We start from the raw sequence: 13,851 nt of genomic DNA on the forward strand, positions 1-13,851 counted from the left end.
TATTCAGTTTATGACATTGTACGTTATATGATGGAGTAGGTCCCATTTTTCACTGAAAGAGCAAACCTACAAGGTCATCCTTTCCATTTTCTATTTCTCCCGATTGCTACGAAGTATGGAGTGAATTGACGTTAATACTAATAGGAAGGGGCAAAAAAGGAGTTTTAGATGACAAGGGAAGCAAGTGATTCGTGCATATTCCTGATCACCAACGGTGCTATATAGCAAATAGGTACCAAAAATATTAGGTCTCCCCGGCGGGGAATTGAACCCCGGTCTCCCGCGTGACAGGCGGGGATACTTGCCACTATACTACCGAGGAGTTGCGAATGATATACAAGATTGTCCTATGTAAATGTTCTCTATAACTCCTATTGTACCTCGTAGGTATACGCGCTAAATATTTCATTGATACGCTGGATGGAAAGACCACATGCAAAGACTTAGTCTAAAATGGCCGATGTTTTGTTTCTTTCTGAATTTAAGGTAAACATGAATTTTGTGCAATTTATGTGATGTTTTATACTATTCTGCATAGTGGGCTGAGTTGGGTATATCTTTCGACTATCTGAAAATCATAATTAAAACGGCCGATTTAGTGTTGTATTCCTCTTCACATGGCCAGAGACAAGTAGAACATTAAGGACTTAGCCTGGTGGGATTTTCTATTATCAAGTAGGATACACAAGGAAAGGAGAAGGAAAGTATAACATGCTTCTAATTTAAAATGCAAAAGAAACACAAATTATGTCCACGTCAAAAAATTTCATAATGGCTGCGTTATCTATTACTCTGACCATATTCATTAATAGTATGCCTTTAAAAATTGTCAGTTTTGTAATTATTTAAAGAAAAAAAAATCAGGTGAAGTTTTTCCTAAAGGCATATGAGAGATGATATTTGGAATGGTACCATTTTGTATCGTAATGCCTCCTATAGGGAAGCTAGTGTTGCTCTTGAAGTGCGCAGATACAGCTGAAAAATCACGTGAAACGGGACTTTGCCGAAAAAGGTGCTACGAAACATCGTAAAGTAGAAACTTACATTATAAAGATCCATTTGAAAAATATTTTTGCGCCAATTATATTATATGAAAAGTCCTTGTTTCTTCCTAAGATGAATTACATGCTTAATCAATAATACGAGTGATAGTGCTATCTTGGCAGGTTATTTCAATACAACAGTGAGCGGAATTGATTGACATAAAAAGACATCCCTACCGAGAATGTTGTTGTCCAAGAGCTGCATAATGTTATGGATGATTGGAATATTGTTCATCTTTGAAGATCACGAAATTCTGGTAGTTTGTCAGGTTCAAGGTGAAGTGGGACAGAGCAGGGTGTATTATTTTTTATTTCCTCCAAGTTGCATCCTTGTGTTTAAAATATTTATTTCATAGATGCACCATTTAGAGACCATTCCTTCCTATATCTTATATCAAATACATGGAAAGTACAAACAGGGCATGGGTTATGAATATAAAATAATAATATCCGTTGTGAGAATGAATACGTACGATGGTAAAATATATTGTCACTGATGGAAAAGTGAAGAAAATGAATTTTAGTGAACCAGCTATTTGGTGGGATAATCTGAAGTATAAATAACTACCTTAACGCAGCTATATATTGCAAAGAGAAATACTGAAAGGTTTCGTGAATTGTATAGATTTCAAAACAAATTGAAATTTTTTCTTCTGAAAAACTGTGCTAGCTATCACTATAATCTACCACACTGCAGACATCGTACCGATATGACTAAAATTGTTAAAGATATGTTAACTACACACATATTGACAGAGAGACTCACAGCGTCTTGAAAAGGAGAGCTATACAAATGTGATGCTAAATTTCAGTTTCTAAAATTGCACGTTATACAGTGGACTAGTCCCCAATTTCTAGTAAAAGGACAAGCCAATTATATTCTCTTTGTCCTTTTCATTTATCTGTCTCTCTCGCTTGCATAGAATTAAGGAGTGAAATCAGATCAATGCTAAAAGAGAGGAAAACTACAAAATATTTTCGATGATATGGAAAGCAATTACTTCATGTATATTTCTGATCGCAACGGGTGTTAAATAATAAACGGATACCAAAATTATTAGGACTCCCCGGCGGGGAATTGAACCCCGGTCTCCCGCGTGACAGGCGGGGATACTTGCCACTATACTACCGAGGAGGTATGAATGGATGCAGTAAGCTTGTCCTTTAGTTTGTAAATTCATCGTTACCTCATGCTGATCAAGATGTGTGTCATGGCTTAGTAAACTTTTCTTGAAAAGTCATAGAAATACCAAGTGCCTTCTTATCTTGAAAATGATCGACAAAATAAATAAGTGATTAATGAATTCATTGATGACGATCATGTAATGATTTCAAATACAAATCAAATATCACATGAAATAGATCAGTCTTAATGTAATTTCCATTCATCGGTCACTATTGGTTAAAACTGTAAAGAATCACTTTTAAATACTTGAAATTCTTCTGTACCTGATAAAGACCAAATGTGTGCTGGTATAATAACGTTTGCTGAAATACATGCAGCTGTAAATGGGATGTCTCAAACTAAATGTCTTCTCTTTGCATGGATTGGTAGTAGAGTAATATTATATTTTGTTACTGTAAATGACTATTCAATAAATGTTACGTGAATGAAACCCATAGGACAAAGCAGAAAAGACAGAAGGAATACGAAAATTGTATAATAGCAGGAAGACGATCACGATCACCCGGGGAAGCAGTTGTAATTTTTGTTATCTACCACCCTTGCTGATCAAAATGTGTGCCAATCAACTGATTTCCAGTTAAACTGAGAGTATTTTCGATGTTAGAGTATGCATAAATTTGTACGAATGAGTGTGCGACGATACCTGGTTATGTGCATGGTCTTCTATTGTTATTTTGTGTATTATTTTTTTCGTTCTTATTTTGTTTTAAATATTTATGTACTTTAAATATTTTTTTTATTTTTTTTTTATTTTTTTATTTTTATCATAGCCGATTACAAAATCTGAGGAGAACATGGCCGATGGGTCAGCCATGATCAGATGTGTTATCCTCCTTTAAGATAGTTTATTATTAGTTGATTTTTATTATTATTATTATTATTATTATTATACCTAAGACACAAATCCCAAACGATTAGCGCGATGTATTAATGCCAGTGCAGTAGTGCACGCACAGACACACACATATTGGGCGGCAGCTACCCATAAATCTTTAAGTCTATTCTTTCACTAGGTGTTTTTAATCTATTTAATCCAGATGGTGTATGAATCCAAATCTGTTTGAATGTATGTATTTATATTTTAAGTTTATCTCAGATGATCATGTGTCCCTTCTCTCTCTCTCTCTCTCTCTCTCTCTCTCTCTCTGTCTCTCTCTCTCTCGGTTATAAGCTGAAAGGGAAACCAGAAACTGAGAGAGAGAGAGAGAGAGAGAGAGAGAGAGAGAGAGAGAGAGAGAATCAGGACATCTTCGCTGGCCGAAATTCCGATATGTCAACCCCATATATCCTTTACGGACGGAGCTGATATTTTTCCGCATTTTCCTAGCGACATCTATTGCATTTCACGTCTTGAATCCCTTAGTATGTAATGCCAACTCACCTATAGCGTCTAACAGTGGTGTATTATACATCGGCCGAAAATGGTGGAGGCAATTGACTTCAGAAAGGTTACTTTGTAAGTTTGACGTGGAAAGTATGACTACGTGCCAGATAGAAACTTCAGTAAAGGTATTTCTGCAAACACGTACTGGCAGTGAAAAATTGCTTATTTTTGAGTCCGTTCATGTTGTATTCTCCCCTTGTTTCGATCATGTAGGAAGAGTGTTGAAATTTGATCAATTTAATTTTGATTGGATGTGGTGGCTTGTCGCTGTATCTGATGAAATTCACAGAGCTGAAGCTCAGAAATATCTGCTCGATCCGCCAAGGTATCCGCCAAGGTGTAGTAGACGTTATCATATCGTATGATGGCTTGCGAAGATGAATTCGGGAATGATAAAGTTGGTTATGGTCAGTATGAATGGTAACTCATACATGACAATGCCTTCCATGGGTAAGCGTAAAACTTCTTATTTTAAGTCTAAAGCTTTCTTAGTCTTTTAGATGGAAAATTTGAATTTCAGCAGTTTTAAATAGTTGCAAAAAGTTTAATATTGAACTTTTAGACTTCAAAGGTTTTGCTAAAAGTCTAAATTCACCAAGTTTAGGTTTAACATAGCTGACCACTTTTCTCACCATCCAAAAAGTTGCAGTTATTTGAAAGTTTGAGTGTTCTAACTTTCACTTTTTAGATTTTGGATAAACAAATAATAATAAAAATGCTAAAAGGCCTCAAGTTTTCGATATCATTTGGTTTGAAACGGAGCGCATGAATTCGATATTCCTCTCCTCAATTTAATATTCCCCTGTTCCTTTTATAAAACATTTTTCAAATGCTGTATATTGACCCTGGTTCAGAGTATAGTCAATGAAAGGGAAGAATAAATATGGTAAATAAATAGGTAGAAATAAATAGAAAGTTTACAATAATCCGTCTAGAGAGAGTTTTATGATTTGTATGCTTATATTCAGTTTATGACATTGTACGTTATATGATGGAGTAGGTCCCATTTTTCACTGAAAGAGCAAACCTACAAGGTCATCCTTTCCATTTTCTATTTCTCCCGATTGCTACGAAATATGGAGTGAATTGACGTTAATACTAATAGGAAGGGGCAAAAAAGGAGTTTTAGATGACAAGGGAAGCAAGTGATTCGTGCATATTCCTGATCACCAACGGTGCTATATAGCAAATAGGTACCAAAAATATTAGGTCTCCCCGGCGGGGAATTGAACCCCGGTCTCCCGCGTGACAGGCGGGGATACTTGCCACTATACTACCGAGGAGTTGCGAATGATATACAAGATTGTCCTATGTAAATGTTCTCTATAACTCCTATTGTACCTCGTAGGTATACGCGCTAAATATTTCATTGATACGCTGGATGGAAAGACCACATGCAAAGACTTAGTCTAAAATGGCCGATGTTTTGTTTCTTTCTGAATTTAAGGTAAACATGAATTTTGTGCAATTTATGTGATGTTTTATACTATTCTGCATAGTGGGCTGAGTTGGGTATATCTTTCGACTATCTGAAAATCATAATTAAAACGGCCGATTTAGTGTTGTATTCCTCTTCACATGGCCAGAGACAAGTAGAACATTAAGGACTTAGCCTGGTGGGATTTTCTATTATCAAGTAGGATACACAAGGAAAGGAGAAGGAAAGTATAACATGCTTCTAATTTAAAATGCAAAAGAAACACAAATTATGTCCACGTCAAAAAATTTCATAATGGCTGCGTTATCTATTACTCTGACCATATTCATTAATAGTATGCCTTTAAAAATTGTCAGTTTTGTAATTATTTAAAGAAAAAAAAATCAGGTGAAGTTTTTCCTAAAGGCATATGAGAGATGATATTTGGAATGGTACCATTTTGTATCGTAATGCCTCCTATAGGGAAGCTAGTGTTGCTCTTGAAGTGCGCAGATACAGCTGAAAAATCACGTGAAACGGGACTTTGCCGAAAAAGGTGCTACGAAACATCGTAAAGTAGAAACTTACATTATAAAGATCCATTTGAAAAATATTTTTGCGCCAATTATATTATATGAAAAGTCCTTGTTTCTTCCTAAGATGAATTACATGCTTAATCAATAATACGAGTGATAGTGCTATCTTGGCAGGTTATTTCAATACAACAGTGAGCGGAATTGATTGACATAAAAAGACATCCCTACCGAGAATGTTGTTGTCCAAGAGCTGCATAATGTTATGGATGATTGGAATATTGTTCATCTTTGAAGATCACGAAATTCTGGTAGTTTGTCAGGTTCAAGGTGAAGTGGGACAGAGCAGGGTGTATTATTTTTTATTTCCTCCAAGTTGCATCCTTGTGTTTAAAATATTTATTTCATAGATGCACCATTTAGAGACCATTCCTTCCTATATCTTATATCAAATACATGGAAAGTACAAACAGGGCATGGGTTATGAATATAAAATAATAATATCCGTTGTGAGAATGAATACGTACGATGGTAAAATATATTGTCACTGATGGAAAAGTGAAGAAAATGAATTTTAGTGAACCAGCTATTTGGTGGGATAATCTGAAGTATAAATAACTACCTTAACGCAGCTATATATTGCAAAGAGAAATACTGAAAGGTTTCGTGAATTGTATAGATTTCAAAACAAATTGAAATTTTTTCTTCTGAAAAACTGTGCTAGCTATCACTATAATCTACCACACTGCAGACATCGTACCGATATGACTAAAATTGTTAAAGATATGTTAACTACACACATATTGACAGAGAGACTCACAGCGTCTTGAAAAGGAGAGCTATACAAATGTGATGCTAAATTTCAGTTTCTAAAATTGCACGTTATACAGTGGACTAGTCCCCAATTTCTAGTAAAAGGACAAGCCAATTATATTCTCTTTGTCCTTTTCATTTATCTGTCTCTCTCGCTTGCATAGAATTAAGGAGTGAAATCAGATCAATGCTAAAAGAGAGGAAAACTACAAAATATTTTCGATGATATGGAAAGCAATTACTTCATGTATATTTCTGATCGCAACGGGTGTTAAATAATAAACGGATACCAAAATTATTAGGACTCCCCGGCGGGGAATTGAACCCCGGTCTCCCGCGTGACAGGCGGGGATACTTGCCACTATACTACCGAGGAGGTATGAATGGATGCAGTAAGCTTGTCCTTTAGTTTGTAAATTCATCGTTACCTCATGCTGATCAAGATGTGTGTCATGGCTTAGTAAACTTTTCTTGAAAAGTCATAGAAATACCAAGTGCCTTCTTATCTTGAAAATGATCGACAAAATAAATAAGTGATTAATGAATTCATTGATGACGATGATGTAATGATTTCAAATACAAATCAAATATCACATGAAATAGATCAGTCTTAATGTAATTTCCATTCATCGGTCACTATTGGTTAAAACTGTAAAGAATCACTTTTAAATACTTGAAATTCTTCTGTACCTGATAAAGACCAAATGTGTGCTGGTATAATAACGTTTGCTGAAATACATGCAGCTGTAAATGGGATGTCTCAAACTAAATGTCTTCTCTTTGCATGGATTGGTAGTAGAGTAATATTATATTTTGTTACTGTAAATGACTATTCAATAAATGTTACGTGAATGAAACCCATAGGACAAAGCAGAAAAGACAGAAGGAATACGAAAATTGTATAATAGCAGGAAGACGATCACGATCACCCGGGGAAGCAGTTGTAATTTTTGTTATCTACCACCCTTGCTGATCAAAATGTGTGCCAATCATCTGATTTCCAGTTAAACTGAGAGTATTTTCGATGTTAGAGTATGCATAAATTTGTACGAATGAGTGTGCGACGATACCTGGTTATGTGCATGGTCTTCTATTGTTATTTTGTGTATTATTTTTTTCGTTCTTATTTTGTTTTAAATATTTATGTACTTTAAATATTTTTTTTATTTTTTTTTTATTTTTTTATTTTTATCATAGCCGATTACAAAATCTGAGGAGAACATGGCCGAAGGGTCAGCCATGATCAGATGTGTTATCCTCCTTTAAGATAGTTTATTATTAGTTGATTTTTATTATTATTATTATTATTATTATTATTATTATTATACCTAAGACACAAATCCCAAACGATTAGCGCGATGTATTAATGCCAGTGCAGTAGTGCACGCACAGACACACACATATTGGGCGGCAGCTACCCATAAATCTTTAAGTCTATTCTTTCACTAGGTGTTTTTAATCTATTTAATCCAGATGGTGTATGAATCCAAATCTGTTTGAATGTATGTATTTATATTTTAAGTTTATCTCAGATGATCATGTGTCCCTTCTCTCTCTCTCTCTCTCTCTCTCTCTCTCTCTCTCTCTCTCTCTCTCTCTCTCTCTCTCTCTCTCGGTTATAAGCTGAAAGGGAAACCAGAAACTGAGAGAGAGAGAGAGAGAGAGAGAGAGAGAATCAGGACATCTTCGCTGGCCGAAATTCCGATATGTCAACCCCATATATCCTTTACGGACGGAGCTGATATTTTTCCGCATTTTCCTAGCGACATCTATTGCATTTCACGTCTTGAATCCCTTAGTATGTAATGCCAACTCACCTATAGCGTCTAACAGTGGTGTATTATACATCGGCCGAAAATGGTGGAGGCAATTGACTTCAGAAAGGTTACTTTGTAAGTTTGACGTGGAAAGTATGACTACGTGCCAGATAGAAACTTCAGTAAAGGTATTTCTGCAAACACGTACTGGCAGTGAAAAATTGCTTATTTTTGAGTCCGTTCATGTTGTATTCTCCCCTTGTTTCGATCATGTAGGAAGAGTGTTGAAATTTGATCAATTTAATTTTGATTGGATGTGGTGGCTTGTCGCTGTATCTGATGAAATTCACAGAGCTGAAGCTCAGAAATATCTGCTCGATCCGCCAAGGTATCCGCCAAGGTGTAGTAGACGTTATCATATCGTATGATGGCTTGCGAAGATGAATTCGGGAATGATAAAGTTGGTTATGGTCAGTATGAATGGTAACTCATACATGACAATGCCTTCCATGGGTAAGCGTAAAACTTCTTATTTTAAGTCTAAAGCTTTCTTAGTCTTTTAGATGGAAAATTTGAATTTCAGCAGTTTTAAATAGTTGCAAAAAGTTTAATATTGAACTTTTAGACTTCAAAGGTTTTGCTAAAAGTCTAAATTCACCAAGTTTAGGTTTAACATAGCTGACCACTTTTCTCACCATCCAAAAAGTTGCAGTTATTTGAAAGTTTGAGTGTTCTAACTTTCACTTTTTAGATTTTGGATAAACAAATAATAATAAAAATGCTAAAAGGCCTCAAGTTTTCGATATCATTTGGTTTGAAACGGAGCGCATGAATTCGATATTCCTCTCCTCAATTTAATATTCCCCTGTTCCTTTTATAAAACATTTTTCAAATGCTGTATATTGACCCTGGTTCAGAGTATAGTCAATGAAAGGGAAGAATAAATATGGTAAATAAATAGGTAGAAATAAATAGAAAGTTTACAATAATCCGTCTAGAGAGAGTTTTATGATTTGTATGCTTATATTCAGTTTATGACATTGTACGTTATATGATGGAGTAGGTCGCATTTTTCACTGAAAGAGCAAACCTACAAGGTCATCCTTTCCATTTTCTATTTCTCCCGATTGCTACGAAGTATGGAGTGAATTGACGTTAATACTAATAGGAAGGGGCAAAAAAGGAGTTTTAGATGACAAGGGAAGCAAGTGATTCGTGCATATTCCTGATCACCAACGGTGCTATATAGCAAATAGGTACCAAAAATATTAGGTCTCCCCGGCGGGGAATTGAACCCCGGTCTCCCGCGTGACAGGCGGGGATACTTGCCACTATACTACCGAGGAGTTGCGAATGATATACAAGATTGTCCTATGTAAATGTTCTCTATAACTCCTATTGTACCTCGTAGGTATACGCGCTAAATATTTCATTGATACGCTGGATGGAAAGACCACATGCAAAGACTTAGTCTAAAATGGCCGATGTTTTGTTTCTTTCTGAATTTAAGGTAAACATGAATTTTGTGCAATTTATGTGATGTTTTATACTATTCTGCATAGTGGGCTGAGTTGGGTATATCTTTCGACTATCTGAAAATCATAATTAAAACGGCCGATTTAGTGTTGTATTCCTCTTCACATGGCCAGAGACAAGTAGAACATTAAGGACTTAGCCTGGTGGGATTTTCTATTATCAAGTAGGATACACAAGGAAAGGAGAAGGAAAGTATAACATGCTTCTAATTTAAAATGCAAAAGAAACACAAATTATGTCCACGTCAAAAAATTTCATAATGGCTGCGTTATCTATTACTCTGACCATATTCATTAATAGTATGCCTTTAAAAATTGTCAGTTTTGTAATTATTTAAAGAAAAAAAAATCAGGTGAAGTTTTTCCTAAAGGCATATGAGAGATGATATTTGGAATGGTACCATTTTGTATCGTAATGCCTCCTATAGGGAAGCTAGTGTTGCTCTTGAAGTGCGCAGATACAGCTGAAAAATCACGTGAAACGGGACTTTGCCGAAAAAGGTGCTACGAAACATCGTAAAGTAGAAACTTACATTATAAAGATCCATTTGAAAAATATTTTTGCGCCAATTATATTATATGAAAAGTCCTTGTTTCTTCCTAAGATGAATTACATGCTTAATCAATAATACGAGTGATAGTGCTATCTTGGCAGGTTATTTCAATACAACAGTGAGCGGAATTGATTGACATAAAAAGACATCCCTACCGAGAATGTTGTTGTCCAAGAGCTGCATAATGTTATGGATGATTGGAATATTGTTCATCTTTGAAGATCACGAAATTCTGGTAGTTTGTCAGGTTCAAGGTGAAGTGGGACAGAGCAGGGTGTATTATTTTTTATTTCCTCCAAGTTGCATCCTTGTGTTTAAAATATTTATTTCATAGATGCACCATTTAGAGACCATTCCTTCCTATATCTTATATCAAATACATGGAAAGTACAAACAGGGCATGGGTTATGAATATAAAATAATAATATCCGTTGTGAGAATGAATACGTACGATGGTAAAATATATTGTCACTGATGGAAAAGTGAAGAAAATGAATTTTAGTGAACCAGCTATTTGGTGGGATAATCTGAAGTATAAATAACTACCTTAACGCAGCTATATATTGCAAAGAGAAATACTGAAAGGTTTCGTGAATTGTATAGATTTCAAAACAAATTGAAATTTTTTCTTCTGAAAAACTGTGCTAGCTATCACTATAATCTACCACACTGCAGACATCGTACCGATATGACTAAAATTGTTAAAGATATGTTAACTACACACATATTGACAGAGAGACTCACAGCGTCTTGAAAAGGAGAGCTATACAAATGTGATGCTAAATTTCAGTTTCTAAAATTGCACGTTATACAGTGGACTAGTCCCCAATTTCTAGTAAAAGGACAAGCCAATTATATTCTCGTTGTCCTTTTCATTTATCTGTCTCTCTCGCTTGCATAGAATTAAGGAGTGAAATCAGATCAATGCTAAAAGAGAGGAAAACTACAAAATATTTTCGATGATATGGAAAGCAATTACTTCATGTATATTTCTGATCGCAACGGGTGTTAAATAATAAACGGATACCAAAATTATTAGGACTCCCCGGCGGGGAATTGAACCCCGGTCTCCCGCGTGACAGGCGGGGATACTTGCCACTATACTACCGAGGAGGTATGAATGGATGCAGTAAGCTTGTCCTTTAGTTTGTAAATTCATCGTTACCTCATGCTGATCAAGATGTGTGTCATGGCTTAGTAAACTTTTCTTGAAAAGTCATAGAAATACCAAGTGCCTTCTTATCTTGAAAATGATCGACAAAATAAATAAGTGATTAATGAATTCATTGATGACGATCATGTAATGATTTCAAATACAAATCAAATATCACATGAAATAGATCAGTCTTAATGTAATTTCCATTCATCGGTCACTATTGGTTAAAACTGTAAAGAATCACTTTTAAATACTTGAAATTCTTCTGTACCTGATAAAGACCAAATGTGTGCTGGTATAATAACGTTTGCTGAAATACATGCAGCTGTAAATGGGATGTCTCAAACTAAATGTCTTCTCTTTGCATGGATTGGTAGTAGAGTAATATTATATTTTGTTACTGTAAATGACTATTCAATAAATGTTACGTGAATGAAACCCATAGGACAAAGCAGAAAAGACAGAAGGAATACGAAAATTGTATAATAGCAGGAAGACGATCACGATCACCCGGGGAAGCAGTTGTAATTTTTGTTATCTACCACCCTTGCTGATCAAAATGTGTGCCAATCAACTGATTTCCAGTTAAACTGAGAGTATTTTCGATGTTAGAGTATGCATAAATTTGTACGAATGAGTGTGCGACGATACCTGGTTATGTGCATGGTCTTCTATTGTTATTTTGTGTATTATTTTTTTCGTTCTTATTTTGTTTTAAATATTTATGTACTTTAAATATTTTATTTATTTTTTTTTTATTTTTTTATTTTTATCATAGCCGATTACAAAATCTGAGGAGAACATGGCCGATGGGTCAGCCATGATCAGATGTGTTATCCTCCTTTAAGATAGTTTATTATTAGTTGATTATTATTATTATTATTATTATTATTATTATTATTATACCTAAGACACAAATCCCAAACGATTAGCGCGATGTATTAATGCCAGTGCAGTAGTGCACGCACAGACACACACATATTGGGCGGCAGCTACCCATAAATCTTTAAGTCTATTCTTTCACTAGGTGTTTTTAATCTATTTAATCCAGATGGTGTATGAATCCAAATCTGTTTGAATGTATGTATTTATATTTTAAGTTTATCTCAGATGATCATGTGTCCCTTCTCTCTCTCTCTCTCTCTCTCTCTCTCTCTCTCTCTCGGTTATAAGCTGAAAGGGAAACCAGAAACTGAGAGAGAGAGAGAGAGAGAGAGAGAGAGAGAGAGAGAGAGAGAGAGAGAGAGAATCAGGACATCTTCGCTGGCCGAAATTCCGATATGTCAACCCCATATATCCTTTACGGACGGAGCTGATATTTTTCCGCATTTTCCTAGCGACATCTATTGCATTTCACGTCTTGAATCCCTTAGTATGTAATGCCAACTCACCTATAGCGTCTAACAGTGGTGTATTATACATCGGCCGAAAATGGTGGAGGCAATTGACTTCAGAAAGGTTACTTTGTAAGTTTGACGTGGAAAGTATGACTACGTGCCAGATAGAAACTTCAGTAAAGGTATTTCTGCAAACACGTACTGGCAGTGAAAAATTGCTTATTTTTGAGTCCGTTCATGTTGTATTCTCCCCTTGTTTCGATCATGTAGGAAGAGTGTTGAAATTTGATCAATTTAATTTTGATTGGATGTGGTGGCTTGTCGCTGTATCTGATGAAATTCACAGAGCTGAAGCTCAGAAATATCTGCTCGATCCGCCAAGGTATCCGCCAAGGTGTAGTAGACGTTATCATATCGTATGATGGCTTGCGAAGATGAATTCGGGAATGATAAAGTTGGTTATGGTCAGTATGAATGGTAACTCATACATGACAATGCATTCCATGGGTAAGCGTAAAACTTCTTATTTTAAGTCTAAAGCTTTCTTAGTCTTTTAGATGGAAAATTTGAATTTCAGCAGTTTTAAATAGTTGCAAAAAGTTTAATATTGAACTTTTAGACTTCAAAGGTTTTGCTAAAAGTCTAAATTCACCAAGTTTAGGTTTAACATAGCTGACCACTTTTCTCACCATCCAGAAAGTTGCAGTTATTTGAAAGTTTGAGTGTTCTAACTTTCACTTTTTAGATTTTGGATAAACAAATAATAATAAAAATGCTAAAAGGCCTCAAGTTTTCGATATCATTTGGTTTGAAACGGAGCGCATGAATTCGATATTCCTCTCCTCAATTTAATATTGCCCTGTTCCTTTTATAAAACATTTTTCAAATGCTGTATATTGACCCTGGTTCAGAGTATAGTCAATGAAAGGGAAGAATAAATATGGTAAATAAATAGGTAGAAATAAATAGAAAGTTTACAATAATCCGTCTAGAGAGAGTTTTATGATTTGTATGCTTATATTCAGTTTATGACATTGTACGTTATATGATGGAGTAGGTCCCATTTTTCACTGAAAGAGCAAACCTACAAGGTCATCCTTTCCATTTTCTATTTCTCCCGATTGCTACGAAGTATG

At 35.2% G+C, this 13,851-nt stretch overlaps 6 non-coding genes across 6 annotated transcripts; all 6 read right to left on the reverse strand.

Moving 5' to 3' along the window:
- Positions 1–250: 250 nt before the first annotated feature.
- On the reverse strand, positions 251–322 carry Trnad-guc (transfer RNA aspartic acid (anticodon GUC)). The gene has a single exon. It is a non-coding gene; the product is annotated as a tRNA-Asp (tRNA).
- Positions 323–2,106: 1,784 nt separating this feature from the next.
- Trnad-guc (transfer RNA aspartic acid (anticodon GUC)) lies at positions 2,107–2,178 on the reverse strand. Its single transcript has one exon. It is a non-coding gene; the product is annotated as a tRNA-Asp (tRNA).
- A 2,646-nt stretch (positions 2,179–4,824) lies between these two features.
- Trnad-guc (transfer RNA aspartic acid (anticodon GUC)) lies at positions 4,825–4,896 on the reverse strand. Its single transcript has one exon. It is a non-coding gene; the product is annotated as a tRNA-Asp (tRNA).
- A 1,784-nt stretch (positions 4,897–6,680) lies between these two features.
- Trnad-guc (transfer RNA aspartic acid (anticodon GUC)) lies at positions 6,681–6,752 on the reverse strand. The gene has a single exon. It is a non-coding gene; the product is annotated as a tRNA-Asp (tRNA).
- Positions 6,753–9,407: 2,655 nt separating this feature from the next.
- Trnad-guc (transfer RNA aspartic acid (anticodon GUC)) lies at positions 9,408–9,479 on the reverse strand. Its single transcript has one exon. It is a non-coding gene; the product is annotated as a tRNA-Asp (tRNA).
- Positions 9,480–11,263: 1,784 nt separating this feature from the next.
- Trnad-guc (transfer RNA aspartic acid (anticodon GUC)) lies at positions 11,264–11,335 on the reverse strand. The gene has a single exon. It is a non-coding gene; the product is annotated as a tRNA-Asp (tRNA).
- Positions 11,336–13,851: the final 2,516 nt, after the last annotated feature.

The sequence above is a fragment of the Sinohyriopsis cumingii genome, chromosome 5, assembly GCF_028554795.1.
Source record: "Sinohyriopsis cumingii isolate HCF-2022 chromosome 5, ASM2855479v2, whole genome shotgun sequence".
Classification (NCBI taxonomy): Eukaryota; Metazoa; Mollusca; class Bivalvia; order Unionida; family Unionidae; genus Sinohyriopsis; species Sinohyriopsis cumingii.